At 53.8% G+C, this 14,643-nt stretch overlaps 26 non-coding genes and 1 pseudogene across 26 annotated transcripts; all 27 read right to left on the bottom strand.

Moving 5' to 3' along the window:
* Positions 1 to 123, bottom strand: LOC133106300 (U2 spliceosomal RNA; annotated as a pseudogene).
* A 433-nt stretch (positions 124 to 556) lies between these two features.
* LOC133106113 (U5 spliceosomal RNA) lies at positions 557 to 672 on the bottom strand. Its single transcript, XR_009704290.1, has one exon. It is a non-coding gene; the product is annotated as a U5 spliceosomal RNA (small nuclear RNA).
* A 329-nt stretch (positions 673 to 1,001) lies between these two features.
* Positions 1,002 to 1,194, bottom strand: LOC133106296 (U2 spliceosomal RNA). The gene has a single exon (XR_009704463.1). It is a non-coding gene; the product is annotated as a U2 spliceosomal RNA (small nuclear RNA).
* A 432-nt stretch (positions 1,195 to 1,626) lies between these two features.
* LOC133106083 (U5 spliceosomal RNA) lies at positions 1,627 to 1,743 on the bottom strand. Its single transcript, XR_009704261.1, has one exon. It is a non-coding gene; the product is annotated as a U5 spliceosomal RNA (small nuclear RNA).
* Positions 1,744 to 2,071: 328 nt separating this feature from the next.
* Positions 2,072 to 2,262, bottom strand: LOC133106273 (U2 spliceosomal RNA). The gene has a single exon (XR_009704440.1). It is a non-coding gene; the product is annotated as a U2 spliceosomal RNA (small nuclear RNA).
* A 432-nt stretch (positions 2,263 to 2,694) lies between these two features.
* On the bottom strand, positions 2,695 to 2,811 carry LOC133106084 (U5 spliceosomal RNA). The gene has a single exon (XR_009704262.1). It is a non-coding gene; the product is annotated as a U5 spliceosomal RNA (small nuclear RNA).
* Positions 2,812 to 3,139: 328 nt separating this feature from the next.
* On the bottom strand, positions 3,140 to 3,330 carry LOC133106274 (U2 spliceosomal RNA). The gene has a single exon (XR_009704442.1). It is a non-coding gene; the product is annotated as a U2 spliceosomal RNA (small nuclear RNA).
* A 432-nt stretch (positions 3,331 to 3,762) lies between these two features.
* On the bottom strand, positions 3,763 to 3,879 carry LOC133106085 (U5 spliceosomal RNA). Its single transcript, XR_009704263.1, has one exon. It is a non-coding gene; the product is annotated as a U5 spliceosomal RNA (small nuclear RNA).
* A 328-nt stretch (positions 3,880 to 4,207) lies between these two features.
* On the bottom strand, positions 4,208 to 4,398 carry LOC133106275 (U2 spliceosomal RNA). Its single transcript, XR_009704443.1, has one exon. It is a non-coding gene; the product is annotated as a U2 spliceosomal RNA (small nuclear RNA).
* A 432-nt stretch (positions 4,399 to 4,830) lies between these two features.
* LOC133106086 (U5 spliceosomal RNA) lies at positions 4,831 to 4,947 on the bottom strand. The gene has a single exon (XR_009704264.1). It is a non-coding gene; the product is annotated as a U5 spliceosomal RNA (small nuclear RNA).
* Positions 4,948 to 5,275: 328 nt separating this feature from the next.
* LOC133106276 (U2 spliceosomal RNA) lies at positions 5,276 to 5,466 on the bottom strand. Its single transcript, XR_009704444.1, has one exon. It is a non-coding gene; the product is annotated as a U2 spliceosomal RNA (small nuclear RNA).
* A 432-nt stretch (positions 5,467 to 5,898) lies between these two features.
* Positions 5,899 to 6,015, bottom strand: LOC133106087 (U5 spliceosomal RNA). The gene has a single exon (XR_009704265.1). It is a non-coding gene; the product is annotated as a U5 spliceosomal RNA (small nuclear RNA).
* Positions 6,016 to 6,343: 328 nt separating this feature from the next.
* LOC133106277 (U2 spliceosomal RNA) lies at positions 6,344 to 6,534 on the bottom strand. The gene has a single exon (XR_009704445.1). It is a non-coding gene; the product is annotated as a U2 spliceosomal RNA (small nuclear RNA).
* Positions 6,535 to 6,966: 432 nt separating this feature from the next.
* On the bottom strand, positions 6,967 to 7,083 carry LOC133106088 (U5 spliceosomal RNA). Its single transcript, XR_009704266.1, has one exon. It is a non-coding gene; the product is annotated as a U5 spliceosomal RNA (small nuclear RNA).
* A 328-nt stretch (positions 7,084 to 7,411) lies between these two features.
* Positions 7,412 to 7,602, bottom strand: LOC133106280 (U2 spliceosomal RNA). Its single transcript, XR_009704447.1, has one exon. It is a non-coding gene; the product is annotated as a U2 spliceosomal RNA (small nuclear RNA).
* Positions 7,603 to 8,034: 432 nt separating this feature from the next.
* LOC133106089 (U5 spliceosomal RNA) lies at positions 8,035 to 8,151 on the bottom strand. The gene has a single exon (XR_009704267.1). It is a non-coding gene; the product is annotated as a U5 spliceosomal RNA (small nuclear RNA).
* Positions 8,152 to 8,479: 328 nt separating this feature from the next.
* On the bottom strand, positions 8,480 to 8,670 carry LOC133106281 (U2 spliceosomal RNA). Its single transcript, XR_009704448.1, has one exon. It is a non-coding gene; the product is annotated as a U2 spliceosomal RNA (small nuclear RNA).
* A 432-nt stretch (positions 8,671 to 9,102) lies between these two features.
* LOC133106090 (U5 spliceosomal RNA) lies at positions 9,103 to 9,219 on the bottom strand. The gene has a single exon (XR_009704268.1). It is a non-coding gene; the product is annotated as a U5 spliceosomal RNA (small nuclear RNA).
* Positions 9,220 to 9,547: 328 nt separating this feature from the next.
* Positions 9,548 to 9,738, bottom strand: LOC133106282 (U2 spliceosomal RNA). The gene has a single exon (XR_009704449.1). It is a non-coding gene; the product is annotated as a U2 spliceosomal RNA (small nuclear RNA).
* A 432-nt stretch (positions 9,739 to 10,170) lies between these two features.
* Positions 10,171 to 10,287, bottom strand: LOC133106091 (U5 spliceosomal RNA). The gene has a single exon (XR_009704269.1). It is a non-coding gene; the product is annotated as a U5 spliceosomal RNA (small nuclear RNA).
* Positions 10,288 to 10,615: 328 nt separating this feature from the next.
* Positions 10,616 to 10,806, bottom strand: LOC133106283 (U2 spliceosomal RNA). The gene has a single exon (XR_009704450.1). It is a non-coding gene; the product is annotated as a U2 spliceosomal RNA (small nuclear RNA).
* A 432-nt stretch (positions 10,807 to 11,238) lies between these two features.
* LOC133106092 (U5 spliceosomal RNA) lies at positions 11,239 to 11,355 on the bottom strand. The gene has a single exon (XR_009704270.1). It is a non-coding gene; the product is annotated as a U5 spliceosomal RNA (small nuclear RNA).
* Positions 11,356 to 11,683: 328 nt separating this feature from the next.
* On the bottom strand, positions 11,684 to 11,874 carry LOC133106284 (U2 spliceosomal RNA). The gene has a single exon (XR_009704451.1). It is a non-coding gene; the product is annotated as a U2 spliceosomal RNA (small nuclear RNA).
* A 432-nt stretch (positions 11,875 to 12,306) lies between these two features.
* LOC133106094 (U5 spliceosomal RNA) lies at positions 12,307 to 12,423 on the bottom strand. The gene has a single exon (XR_009704272.1). It is a non-coding gene; the product is annotated as a U5 spliceosomal RNA (small nuclear RNA).
* Positions 12,424 to 12,751: 328 nt separating this feature from the next.
* LOC133106285 (U2 spliceosomal RNA) lies at positions 12,752 to 12,942 on the bottom strand. The gene has a single exon (XR_009704452.1). It is a non-coding gene; the product is annotated as a U2 spliceosomal RNA (small nuclear RNA).
* A 432-nt stretch (positions 12,943 to 13,374) lies between these two features.
* Positions 13,375 to 13,491, bottom strand: LOC133106095 (U5 spliceosomal RNA). Its single transcript, XR_009704273.1, has one exon. It is a non-coding gene; the product is annotated as a U5 spliceosomal RNA (small nuclear RNA).
* A 328-nt stretch (positions 13,492 to 13,819) lies between these two features.
* On the bottom strand, positions 13,820 to 14,007 carry LOC133106297 (U2 spliceosomal RNA). The gene has a single exon (XR_009704464.1). It is a non-coding gene; the product is annotated as a U2 spliceosomal RNA (small nuclear RNA).
* Between the last annotated feature and the right edge of the window lie 636 nt (positions 14,008 to 14,643).

Genomic DNA, 14,643 nt, shown 5'->3' on the forward strand with positions numbered 1-14,643 from the left:
CTTCTCCGACTCCCTGTGCCAAAAATCCGTTTAATATATAGTCCCCTGATAGGGGACGTATCAGATATTAAACTGATAAGAACAGATACTACACTTGATCTTAGCCAAAAGCCGAGAAGCGATAACCGCAAACTGGCCCCTGCCGACGGCGCCCTCCCGGTGGCCCCGGACCGCGCTCGGGGCAGACGCCACCTGGCCCAGGGGCCGGCCCCCCTCCCCGCCTTCCCAAGAACCCTGCGCACGCACTGGACTGGCCGTCGGCGAGCTACCGTAACGACCGGACTCAGCTGGCTCCTCCCACCAAGATCCACTGTCCTCCACTGGCAGGCACAGCCGCCAAAAACACTCGACACATACCGAGTACGCTGTTACGTACTTACTACCGAGTTACTTACCGAATAGCCGCTCTCTAGGCAGCGACCAAAGCTATTTAGCGAGCGGGGCATCGATCGAACGCGGCAAGCAGGCGATAAGCCAGAAACGAGCAAGGTCGGCGACTCGCAAGCAACCCGCATACCTGTCGCACATTGCCGTCTGTCCTTAAACCGTTCGAAGTTGCCCCGCCCTGTGGACGGAGCATCCAAAAATAGCACAAACTCAGGTGCGTTCCTCTCCACGGAAATCTTAGTAAAAGGCGAAAGATTTGTGCGTGCTGAAGAGAAACCCGAGCGAAATGTGACCTTTCAGCGCACCAGGCGCCTCCGCCCCTTCCCAGCCACTCCCACTGACCCGGGGTTGCCACTGCCGCCAGCCGGCCGGACAGACAATCCGAGAGGGAAGGTGGGAAAAGCGAGACAGCGCAATGACAACAAACAGTTACGTCCCGCACAGAAAAACTACATCATTTTGCTAAAAAACAGAGGCAAGCACACTTACAACAAGGGCAACATATTCACCCTATTTACAACACAATTTACATACATACATACAAAAAAAAACAAACAAACAAAAAGGGGGAAGAACAGGGCAACAAAACACAACCTTTTTTTGCACAAAACTTGGAGAGGCGCACCGTTCCCGAACGCACTGCAATAACGGGTCGATGCTTGAAGCGGACGGAGCAAGCTCCTTCCTCCGACTCCCTGTGCCCAAAAATCCGTTTAATATATAGTCCCCTGATAGGGGACGTATCAGATATTAAACTGATAAGAACAGATACTACACTTGATCTTAGCCAAAAGGCCGAGAAGCGATAACCGCAAACTGGCCCCTGCCGACGGCGCCCTCCCGGTGGCCCCGGACCGCGCTCGGGGCAGACGCCACCTGGCCCAGGGGCCGGCCCCCCTCCCCGCCTTCCCAAGAACCCTGCGCACGCACTGACTGGCCGGTCGGCGAGCTACCGTAACGACCGGACTCAGCTGGCTCCTCCACCAAGATCCACTGTCCTCCACTGGCAGGCACAGCCGCCAAAAACACTCGACACATACCGAGTACGCTGTTACGTACTTACTACCGAGTTACTTACCGAATAGCCGCTCTCTAGGCAGCGACCAAAGCTATTTAGCGAGCGGGGCATCGATCGAAACGCGGCAAGCAGGCGATAAGCCAGAAACGAGCAAGTCGGCGACTCGCAAGCAACCCGCATACCTGTCGCACATTGCCGTCTGTCCTTAAACCGTTCGAAGTTGCCCCGCCCTGTGGACGGAGCATCCAAAAATAGCACAAACTCAGGTGCGTTCCTCTCCACGGAAATCTTTAGTAAAAGGCGAAAGATTTGTGCGTGCTGAAGAGAAACCCGAGCGAAATGTGACCTTTCAGCGCACCAGGCGCCTCCGGCCCCCTTCCCAGCCACTCCCACTGACCCGGGGTTGCCACTGCCGCCAGCCGGCCGGACAGACAATCCGAGAGGGAAGGTGGGAAAAGCGAGACAGCGCAATGACAACAAACAGTTACGTCCCGCACAGAAAACTACATCATTTTGCTAAAAAACAGAGGCAAGCACACTTACAACAAGGGCACATATTCACCCTATTTACAACACAATTTACATACATACATACAAAAAAAACAAACAAACAAAAAGGGGGAAGAACAGGGCAACAAAACACAACCTTTTTTTGCACAAAACTTGGAGAGGCGCACCGTTCCCGAACGCACTGCAATAACGGGTCGATGCTTGAAGCGGACGGAGCAAGCTCCTTCTCCGACTCCCTGTGCCAAAAATCCGTTTAATATATAGTCCCCTGATAGGGGACGTATCAGATATTAAACTGATAAGAACAGATACTACACTTGATCTTAGCCAAAAGGCCGAGAAGCGATAACCGCAAACTGGCCCCTGCCGACGGCGCCCTCCCGGTGGCCCCGGACCGCGCTCGGGGCAGACGCCACCTGGCCCAGGGGCCGGCCCCCCTCCCCGCCTTCCCAAGAACCCTGCGCACGCACTGACTGGCCGGTCGGCGAGCTACCGTAACGACCGGACTCAGCTGGCTCCTCCCACCAAGATCCACTGTCCTCCACTGGCAGGCACAGCCGCCAAAAACACTCGACACATACCGAGTACGCTGTTACGTACTTACTACCGAGTTACTTACCGAATAGCCGCTCTCTAGGCAGCGACCAAAGCTATTTAGCGAGCGGGGCATCGATCGAACGCGGCAAGCAGGCGATAAGCCAGAAACGAGCAAGTCGGCGACTCGCAAGCAACCCGCATACCTGTCGCACATTGCCGTCTGTCCTTAAACCGTTCGAAGTTGCCCCGCCCTGTGGACGGAGCATCCAAAAATAGCACAAACTCAGGTGCGTTCCTCTCCACGGAAATCTTTAGTAAAAGGCGAAAGATTTGTGCGTGCTGAAGAGAAACCCGAGCGAAATGTGACCTTTCAGCGCACCAGGCGCCTCCGGCCCCCTTCCCAGCCACTCCCACTGACCCGGGGTTGCCACTGCCGCCAGCCGGCCGGACAGACAATCCGAGAGGGAAGGTGGGAAAAGCGAGACAGCGCAATGACAACAAACAGTTACGTCCCGCACAGAAAACTACATCATTTTGCTAAAAAACAGAGGCAAGCACACTTACAACAAGGGCACATATTCACCCTATTTACAACACAATTTACATACATACATACAAAAAAAACAAACAAACAAAAAGGGGGAAGAACAGGGCAACAAAACACAACCTTTTTTTGCACAAAACTTGGAGAGGCGCACCGTTCCCGAACGCACTGCAATAACGGGTCGATGCTTGAAGCGGACGGAGCAAGCTCCTTCTCCGACTCCCTGTGCCAAAAATCCGTTTAATATATAGTCCCCTGATAGGGGACGTATCAGATATTAAACTGATAAGAACAGATACTACACTTGATCTTAGCCAAAAGGCCGAGAAGCGATAACCGCAAACTGGCCCCTGCCGACGGCGCCCTCCCGGTGGCCCCGGACCGCGCTCGGGGCAGACGCCACCTGGCCCAGGGGCCGGCCCCCCTCCCCGCCTTCCCAAGAACCCTGCGCACGCACTGACTGGCCGGTCGGCGAGCTACCGTAACGACCGGACTCAGCTGGCTCCTCCCACCAAGATCCACTGTCCTCCACTGGCAGGCACAGCCGCCAAAAACACTCGACACATACCGAGTACGCTGTTACGTACTTACTACCGAGTTACTTACCGAATAGCCGCTCTCTAGGCAGCGACCAAAGCTATTTAGCGAGCGGGGCATCGATCGAACGCGGCAAGCAGGCGATAAGCCAGAAACGAGCAAGTCGGCGACTCGCAAGCAACCCGCATACCTGTCGCACATTGCCGTCTGTCCTTAAACCGTTCGAAGTTGCCCCGCCCTGTGGACGGAGCATCCAAAAATAGCACAAACTCAGGTGCGTTCCTCTCCACGGAAATCTTTAGTAAAAGGCGAAAGATTTGTGCGTGCTGAAGAGAAACCCGAGCGAAATGTGACCTTTCAGCGCACCAGGCGCCTCCGGCCCCCTTCCCAGCCACTCCCACTGACCCGGGGTTGCCACTGCCGCCAGCCGGCCGGACAGACAATCCGAGAGGGAAGGTGGGAAAAGCGAGACAGCGCAATGACAACAAACAGTTACGTCCCGCACAGAAAACTACATCATTTTGCTAAAAAACAGAGGCAAGCACACTTACAACAAGGGCACATATTCACCCTATTTACAACACAATTTACATACATACATACAAAAAAAACAAACAAACAAAAAGGGGGAAGAACAGGGCAACAAAACACAACCTTTTTTTGCACAAAACTTGGAGAGGCGCACCGTTCCCGAACGCACTGCAATAACGGGTCGATGCTTGAAGCGGACGGAGCAAGCTCCTTCTCCGACTCCCTGTGCCAAAAATCCGTTTAATATATAGTCCCCTGATAGGGGACGTATCAGATATTAAACTGATAAGAACAGATACTACACTTGATCTTAGCCAAAAGGCCGAGAAGCGATAACCGCAAACTGGCCCCTGCCGACGGCGCCCTCCCGGTGGCCCCGGACCGCGCTCGGGGCAGACGCCACCTGGCCCAGGGGCCGGCCCCCCTCCCCGCCTTCCCAAGAACCCTGCGCACGCACTGACTGGCCGGTCGGCGAGCTACCGTAACGACCGGACTCAGCTGGCTCCTCCCACCAAGATCCACTGTCCTCCACTGGCAGGCACAGCCGCCAAAAACACTCGACACATACCGAGTACGCTGTTACGTACTTACTACCGAGTTACTTACCGAATAGCCGCTCTCTAGGCAGCGACCAAAGCTATTTAGCGAGCGGGGCATCGATCGAACGCGGCAAGCAGGCGATAAGCCAGAAACGAGCAAGTCGGCGACTCGCAAGCAACCCGCATACCTGTCGCACATTGCCGTCTGTCCTTAAACCGTTCGAAGTTGCCCCGCCCTGTGGACGGAGCATCCAAAAATAGCACAAACTCAGGTGCGTTCCTCTCCACGGAAATCTTTAGTAAAAGGCGAAAGATTTGTGCGTGCTGAAGAGAAACCCGAGCGAAATGTGACCTTTCAGCGCACCAGGCGCCTCCGGCCCCCTTCCCAGCCACTCCCACTGACCCGGGGTTGCCACTGCCGCCAGCCGGCCGGACAGACAATCCGAGAGGGAAGGTGGGAAAAGCGAGACAGCGCAATGACAACAAACAGTTACGTCCCGCACAGAAAACTACATCATTTTGCTAAAAAACAGAGGCAAGCACACTTACAACAAGGGCACATATTCACCCTATTTACAACACAATTTACATACATACATACAAAAAAAACAAACAAACAAAAAGGGGGAAGAACAGGGCAACAAAACACAACCTTTTTTTGCACAAAACTTGGAGAGGCGCACCGTTCCCGAACGCACTGCAATAACGGGTCGATGCTTGAAGCGGACGGAGCAAGCTCCTTCTCCGACTCCCTGTGCCAAAAATCCGTTTAATATATAGTCCCCTGATAGGGGACGTATCAGATATTAAACTGATAAGAACAGATACTACACTTGATCTTAGCCAAAAGGCCGAGAAGCGATAACCGCAAACTGGCCCCTGCCGACGGCGCCCTCCCGGTGGCCCCGGACCGCGCTCGGGGCAGACGCCACCTGGCCCAGGGGCCGGCCCCCCTCCCCGCCTTCCCAAGAACCCTGCGCACGCACTGACTGGCCGGTCGGCGAGCTACCGTAACGACCGGACTCAGCTGGCTCCTCCCACCAAGATCCACTGTCCTCCACTGGCAGGCACAGCCGCCAAAAACACTCGACACATACCGAGTACGCTGTTACGTACTTACTACCGAGTTACTTACCGAATAGCCGCTCTCTAGGCAGCGACCAAAGCTATTTAGCGAGCGGGGCATCGATCGAACGCGGCAAGCAGGCGATAAGCCAGAAACGAGCAAGTCGGCGACTCGCAAGCAACCCGCATACCTGTCGCACATTGCCGTCTGTCCTTAAACCGTTCGAAGTTGCCCCGCCCTGTGGACGGAGCATCCAAAAATAGCACAAACTCAGGTGCGTTCCTCTCCACGGAAATCTTTAGTAAAAGGCGAAAGATTTGTGCGTGCTGAAGAGAAACCCGAGCGAAATGTGACCTTTCAGCGCACCAGGCGCCTCCGGCCCCCTTCCCAGCCACTCCCACTGACCCGGGGTTGCCACTGCCGCCAGCCGGCCGGACAGACAATCCGAGAGGGAAGGTGGGAAAAGCGAGACAGCGCAATGACAACAAACAGTTACGTCCCGCACAGAAAACTACATCATTTTGCTAAAAAACAGAGGCAAGCACACTTACAACAAGGGCACATATTCACCCTATTTACAACACAATTTACATACATACATACAAAAAAAACAAACAAACAAAAAGGGGGAAGAACAGGGCAACAAAACACAACCTTTTTTTGCACAAAACTTGGAGAGGCGCACCGTTCCCGAACGCACTGCAATAACGGGTCGATGCTTGAAGCGGACGGAGCAAGCTCCTTCTCCGACTCCCTGTGCCAAAAATCCGTTTAATATATAGTCCCCTGATAGGGGACGTATCAGATATTAAACTGATAAGAACAGATACTACACTTGATCTTAGCCAAAAGGCCGAGAAGCGATAACCGCAAACTGGCCCCTGCCGACGGCGCCCTCCCGGTGGCCCCGGACCGCGCTCGGGGCAGACGCCACCTGGCCCAGGGGCCGGCCCCCCTCCCCGCCTTCCCAAGAACCCTGCGCACGCACTGACTGGCCGGTCGGCGAGCTACCGTAACGACCGGACTCAGCTGGCTCCTCCCACCAAGATCCACTGTCCTCCACTGGCAGGCACAGCCGCCAAAAACACTCGACACATACCGAGTACGCTGTTACGTACTTACTACCGAGTTACTTACCGAATAGCCGCTCTCTAGGCAGCGACCAAAGCTATTTAGCGAGCGGGGCATCGATCGAACGCGGCAAGCAGGCGATAAGCCAGAAACGAGCAAGTCGGCGACTCGCAAGCAACCCGCATACCTGTCGCACATTGCCGTCTGTCCTTAAACCGTTCGAAGTTGCCCCGCCCTGTGGACGGAGCATCCAAAAATAGCACAAACTCAGGTGCGTTCCTCTCCACGGAAATCTTTAGTAAAAGGCGAAAGATTTGTGCGTGCTGAAGAGAAACCCGAGCGAAATGTGACCTTTCAGCGCACCAGGCGCCTCCGGCCCCCTTCCCAGCCACTCCCACTGACCCGGGGTTGCCACTGCCGCCAGCCGGCCGGACAGACAATCCGAGAGGGAAGGTGGGAAAAGCGAGACAGCGCAATGACAACAAACAGTTACGTCCCGCACAGAAAACTACATCATTTTGCTAAAAAACAGAGGCAAGCACACTTACAACAAGGGCACATATTCACCCTATTTACAACACAATTTACATACATACATACAAAAAAAACAAACAAACAAAAAGGGGGAAGAACAGGGCAACAAAACACAACCTTTTTTTGCACAAAACTTGGAGAGGCGCACCGTTCCCGAACGCACTGCAATAACGGGTCGATGCTTGAAGCGGACGGAGCAAGCTCCTTCTCCGACTCCCTGTGCCAAAAATCCGTTTAATATATAGTCCCCTGATAGGGGACGTATCAGATATTAAACTGATAAGAACAGATACTACACTTGATCTTAGCCAAAAGGCCGAGAAGCGATAACCGCAAACTGGCCCCTGCCGACGGCGCCCTCCCGGTGGCCCCGGACCGCGCTCGGGGCAGACGCCACCTGGCCCAGGGGCCGGCCCCCCTCCCCGCCTTCCCAAGAACCCTGCGCACGCACTGACTGGCCGGTCGGCGAGCTACCGTAACGACCGGACTCAGCTGGCTCCTCCCACCAAGATCCACTGTCCTCCACTGGCAGGCACAGCCGCCAAAAACACTCGACACATACCGAGTACGCTGTTACGTACTTACTACCGAGTTACTTACCGAATAGCCGCTCTCTAGGCAGCGACCAAAGCTATTTAGCGAGCGGGGCATCGATCGAACGCGGCAAGCAGGCGATAAGCCAGAAACGAGCAAGTCGGCGACTCGCAAGCAACCCGCATACCTGTCGCACATTGCCGTCTGTCCTTAAACCGTTCGAAGTTGCCCCGCCCTGTGGACGGAGCATCCAAAAATAGCACAAACTCAGGTGCGTTCCTCTCCACGGAAATCTTTAGTAAAAGGCGAAAGATTTGTGCGTGCTGAAGAGAAACCCGAGCGAAATGTGACCTTTCAGCGCACCAGGCGCCTCCGGCCCCCTTCCCAGCCACTCCCACTGACCCGGGGTTGCCACTGCCGCCAGCCGGCCGGACAGACAATCCGAGAGGGAAGGTGGGAAAAGCGAGACAGCGCAATGACAACAAACAGTTACGTCCCGCACAGAAAACTACATCATTTTGCTAAAAAACAGAGGCAAGCACACTTACAACAAGGGCACATATTCACCCTATTTACAACACAATTTACATACATACATACAAAAAAAACAAACAAACAAAAAGGGGGAAGAACAGGGCAACAAAACACAACCTTTTTTTGCACAAAACTTGGAGAGGCGCACCGTTCCCGAACGCACTGCAATAACGGGTCGATGCTTGAAGCGGACGGAGCAAGCTCCTTCTCCGACTCCCTGTGCCAAAAATCCGTTTAATATATAGTCCCCTGATAGGGGACGTATCAGATATTAAACTGATAAGAACAGATACTACACTTGATCTTAGCCAAAAGGCCGAGAAGCGATAACCGCAAACTGGCCCCTGCCGACGGCGCCCTCCCGGTGGCCCCGGACCGCGCTCGGGGCAGACGCCACCTGGCCCAGGGGCCGGCCCCCCTCCCCGCCTTCCCAAGAACCCTGCGCACGCACTGACTGGCCGGTCGGCGAGCTACCGTAACGACCGGACTCAGCTGGCTCCTCCCACCAAGATCCACTGTCCTCCACTGGCAGGCACAGCCGCCAAAAACACTCGACACATACCGAGTACGCTGTTACGTACTTACTACCGAGTTACTTACCGAATAGCCGCTCTCTAGGCAGCGACCAAAGCTATTTAGCGAGCGGGGCATCGATCGAACGCGGCAAGCAGGCGATAAGCCAGAAACGAGCAAGTCGGCGACTCGCAAGCAACCCGCATACCTGTCGCACATTGCCGTCTGTCCTTAAACCGTTCGAAGTTGCCCCGCCCTGTGGACGGAGCATCCAAAAATAGCACAAACTCAGGTGCGTTCCTCTCCACGGAAATCTTTAGTAAAAGGCGAAAGATTTGTGCGTGCTGAAGAGAAACCCGAGCGAAATGTGACCTTTCAGCGCACCAGGCGCCTCCGGCCCCCTTCCCAGCCACTCCCACTGACCCGGGGTTGCCACTGCCGCCAGCCGGCCGGACAGACAATCCGAGAGGGAAGGTGGGAAAAGCGAGACAGCGCAATGACAACAAACAGTTACGTCCCGCACAGAAAACTACATCATTTTGCTAAAAAACAGAGGCAAGCACACTTACAACAAGGGCACATATTCACCCTATTTACAACACAATTTACATACATACATACAAAAAAAACAAACAAACAAAAAGGGGGAAGAACAGGGCAACAAAACACAACCTTTTTTTGCACAAAACTTGGAGAGGCGCACCGTTCCCGAACGCACTGCAATAACGGGTCGATGCTTGAAGCGGACGGAGCAAGCTCCTTCTCCGACTCCCTGTGCCAAAAATCCGTTTAATATATAGTCCCCTGATAGGGGACGTATCAGATATTAAACTGATAAGAACAGATACTACACTTGATCTTAGCCAAAAGGCCGAGAAGCGATAACCGCAAACTGGCCCCTGCCGACGGCGCCCTCCCGGTGGCCCCGGACCGCGCTCGGGGCAGACGCCACCTGGCCCAGGGGCCGGCCCCCCTCCCCGCCTTCCCAAGAACCCTGCGCACGCACTGACTGGCCGGTCGGCGAGCTACCGTAACGACCGGACTCAGCTGGCTCCTCCCACCAAGATCCACTGTCCTCCACTGGCAGGCACAGCCGCCAAAAACACTCGACACATACCGAGTACGCTGTTACGTACTTACTACCGAGTTACTTACCGAATAGCCGCTCTCTAGGCAGCGACCAAAGCTATTTAGCGAGCGGGGCATCGATCGAACGCGGCAAGCAGGCGATAAGCCAGAAACGAGCAAGTCGGCGACTCGCAAGCAACCCGCATACCTGTCGCACATTGCCGTCTGTCCTTAAACCGTTCGAAGTTGCCCCGCCCTGTGGACGGAGCATCCAAAAATAGCACAAACTCAGGTGCGTTCCTCTCCACGGAAATCTTTAGTAAAAGGCGAAAGATTTGTGCGTGCTGAAGAGAAACCCGAGCGAAATGTGACCTTTCAGCGCACCAGGCGCCTCCGGCCCCCTTCCCAGCCACTCCCACTGACCCGGGGTTGCCACTGCCGCCAGCCGGCCGGACAGACAATCCGAGAGGGAAGGTGGGAAAAGCGAGACAGCGCAATGACAACAAACAGTTACGTCCCGCACAGAAAACTACATCATTTTGCTAAAAAACAGAGGCAAGCACACTTACAACAAGGGCACATATTCACCCTATTTACAACACAATTTACATACATACATACAAAAAAAACAAACAAACAAAAAGGGGGAAGAACAGGGCAACAAAACACAACCTTTTTTTGCACAAAACTTGGAGAGGCGCACCGTTCCCGAACGCACTGCAATAACGGGTCGATGCTTGAAGCGGACGGAGCAAGCTCCTTCTCCGACTCCCTGTGCCAAAAATCCGTTTAATATATAGTCCCCTGATAGGGGACGTATCAGATATTAAACTGATAAGAACAGATACTACACTTGATCTTAGCCAAAAGGCCGAGAAGCGATAACCGCAAACTGGCCCCTGCCGACGGCGCCCTCCCGGTGGCCCCGGACCGCGCTCGGGGCAGACGCCACCTGGCCCAGGGGCCGGCCCCCCTCCCCGCCTTCCCAAGAACCCTGCGCACGCACTGACTGGCCGGTCGGCGAGCTACCGTAACGACCGGACTCAGCTGGCTCCTCCCACCAAGATCCACTGTCCTCCACTGGCAGGCACAGCCGCCAAAAACACTCGACACATACCGAGTACGCTGTTACGTACTTACTACCGAGTTACTTACCGAATAGCCGCTCTCTAGGCAGCGACCAAAGCTATTTAGCGAGCGGGGCATCGATCGAACGCGGCAAGCAGGCGATAAGCCAGAAACGAGCAAGTCGGCGACTCGCAAGCAACCCGCATACCTGTCGCACATTGCCGTCTGTCCTTAAACCGTTCGAAGTTGCCCCGCCCTGTGGACGGAGCATCCAAAAATAGCACAAACTCAGGTGCGTTCCTCTCCACGGAAATCTTTAGTAAAAGGCGAAAGATTTGTGCGTGCTGAAGAGAAACCCGAGCGAAATGTGACCTTTCAGCGCACCAGGCGCCTCCGGCCCCCTTCCCAGCCACTCCCACTGACCCGGGGTTGCCACTGCCGCCAGCCGGCCGGACAGACAATCCGAGAGGGAAGGTGGGAAAAGCGAGACAGCGCAATGACAACAAACAGTTACGTCCCGCACAGAAAACTACATCATTTTGCTAAAAAACAGAGGCAAGCACACTTACAACAAGGGCACATATTCACCCTATTTACAACACAATTTACATACATACATACAAAAAAAACAAACAAACAAAAAGGGGGAAGAACAGGGCAACAAAACACAACCTTTTTTTGCACAAAACTTGGAGAGGCGCACCGTTCCCGAACGCACTGCAATAACGGGTCGATGCTTGAAGCGGACGGAGCAAGCTCCTTCTCCGACTCCCTGTGCCAAAAATCCGTTTAATATATAGTCCCCTGATAGGGGACGTATCAGATATTAAACTGATAAGAACAGATACTACACTTGATCTTAGCCAAAAGGCCGAGAAGCGATAACCGCAAACTGGCCCCTGCCGACGGCGCCCTCCCGGTGGCCCCGGACCGCGCTCGGGGCAGACGCCACCTGGCCCAGGGGCCGGCCCCCCTCCCCGCCTTCCCAAGAACCCTGCGCACGCACTGACTGGCCGGTCGGCGAGCTACCGTAACGACCGGACTCAGCTGGCTCCTCCCACCAAGATCCACTGTCCTCCACTGGCAGGCACAGCCGCCAAAAACACTCGACACATACCGAGTACGCTGTTACGTACTTACTACCGAGTTACTTACCGAATAGCCGCTCTCTAGGCAGCGACCAAAGCTATTTAGCGAGCGGGGCATCGATCGAACGCGGCAAGCAGGCGATAAGCCAGAAACGAGCAAGTCGGCGACTCGCAAGCAACCCGCATACCTGTCGCACATTGCCGTCTGTCCTTAAACCGTTCGAAGTTGCCCCGCCCTGTGGACGGAGCATCCAAAAATAGCACAAACTCAGGTGCGTTCCTCTCCACGGAAATCTTTAGTAAAAGGCGAAAGATTTGTGCGTGCTGAAGAGAAACCCGAGCGAAATGTGACCTTTCAGCGCACCAGGCGCCTCCGGCCCCCTTCCCAGCCACTCCCACTGACCCGGGGTTGCCACTGCCGCCAGCCGGCCGGACAGACAATCCGAGAGGGAAGGTGGGAAAAGCGAGACAGCGCAATGACAACAAACAGTTACGTCCCGCACAGAAAACTACATCATTTTGCTAAAAAACAGAGGCAAGCACACTTACAACAAGGGCACATATTCACCCTATTTACAACACAATTTACATACATACATACAAAAAAAACAAACAAACAAAAAGGGGGAAGAACAGGGCAACAAAACACAACCTTTTTTTGCACAAAACTTGGAGAGGCGCACCGTTCCCGAACGCACTGCAATAACGGGTCGATGCTTGAAGCGGACGGAGCAAGCTCCTTCTCCGACTCCCTGTGCCAAAAATCCGTTTAATATATAGTCCCCTGATAGGGGACGTATCAGATATTAAACTGATAAGAACAGATACTACACTTGATCTTAGCCAAAAGGCCGAGAAGCGATAACCGCAAACTGGCCCCTGCCGACGGCGCCCTCCCGGTGGCCCCGGACCGCGCTCGGGGCAGACGCCACCTGGCCCAGGGGCCGGCCCCCCTCCCCGCCTTCCCAAGAACCCTGCGCACGCACTGACTGGCCGGTCGGCGAGCTACCGTAACGACCGGACTCAGCTGGCTCCTCCCACCAAGATCCACTGTCCTCCACTGGCAGGCACAGCCGCCAAAAACACTCGACACATACCGAGTACGCTGTTACGTACTTACTACCGAGTTACTTACCGAATAGCCGCTCTCTAGGCAGCGACCAAAGCTATTTAGCGAGCGGGGCATCGATCGAACGCGGCAAGCAGGCGATAAGCCAGAAACGAGCAAGTCGGCGACTCGCAAGCAACCCGCATACCTGTCGCACATTGCCGTCTGTCCTTAAACCGTTCGAAGTTGCCCCGCCCTGTGGACGGAGCATCCAAAAATAGCACAAACTCAGGTGCGTTCCTCTCCACGGAAATCTTTAGTAAAAGGCGAAAGATTTGTGCGTGCTGAAGAGAAACCCGAGCGAAATGTGACCTTTCAGCGCACCAGGCGCCTCCGGCCCCCTTCCCAGCCACTCCCACTGACCCGGGGTTGCCACTGCCGCCAGCCGGCCGGACAGACAATCCGAGAGGGAAGGTGGGAAAAGCGAGACAGCGCAATGACAACAAACAGTTACGTCCCGCACAGAAAACTACATCATTTTGCTAAAAAACAGAGGCAAGCACACTTACAACAAGGGCACATATTCACCCTATTTACAACACAATTTACATACATACATACAAAAAAAACAAACAAACAAAAAGGGGGAAGAACAGGGCAACAAAACACAACCTTTTTTTGCACAAAACTTGGAGAGGCGCACCGTTCCCGAACGCACTGCAATAACGGGTCGATGCTTGAAGCGGACGGAGCAAGCTCCTTCTCCGACTCCCTGTGCCAAAAATCCGTTTAATATATAGTCCCCTGATAGGGGACGTATCAGATATTAAACTGATAAGAACAGATACTACACTTGATCTTAAAAAAAAAAAAAAAAAAAAAAAGAGTAAAAGCGCGGGAAAATGGGAAACATCGGAACAGCACCCCCCCCCCCTTTTTTTCCTTCTTTTTTTTTTCAATCATTACTCTCCACGCTATTTTTTCTCATCCAAAAGACAATCGGTCATTAATTAAATAAGCAGTTCATGTCCCCTTCAATCTTTTGCAGCAATAGTTTACTCACCGGCTTACGTTCGTCTTGAAGGTTGAAAGCCCACAGTTCAAGTACTTGTATTCCGGCATAACAAAGCGATTAAATACCAAATACCACAAAATGAAGGCGGCGGAAATCACGTCTAAATCCTCACGATTTGCATTCCAATAAAACACAACACATTGGAAACATAGCTATTATCTCCAATACAGCGAGTTCAGTTCCAAAAACGATAAACATACCGACACCGGAGGGAGGTAATTAGCGACCTCTAACCTTCACCTGCGCTTCCGGTTTGGCTCCTGAGCTGAAATGTGAAATCCCTAATATTTCACATTTTCTAGCCACAATTAGCCTACGCGATTATAAAATAACCTTGATCAGTATCCTCTTTGGTCAGTCAGACATTTAAATCACAGAATCATATTGCGTTCGTCTGAACATCGGCGATCGATATTTATTCCCTGCGTTTCACGATAAACT

This window comes from Conger conger, chromosome 12 (genome assembly GCF_963514075.1).
Source record: "Conger conger chromosome 12, fConCon1.1, whole genome shotgun sequence".
Classification (NCBI taxonomy): Eukaryota; Metazoa; Chordata; class Actinopteri; order Anguilliformes; family Congridae; genus Conger; species Conger conger.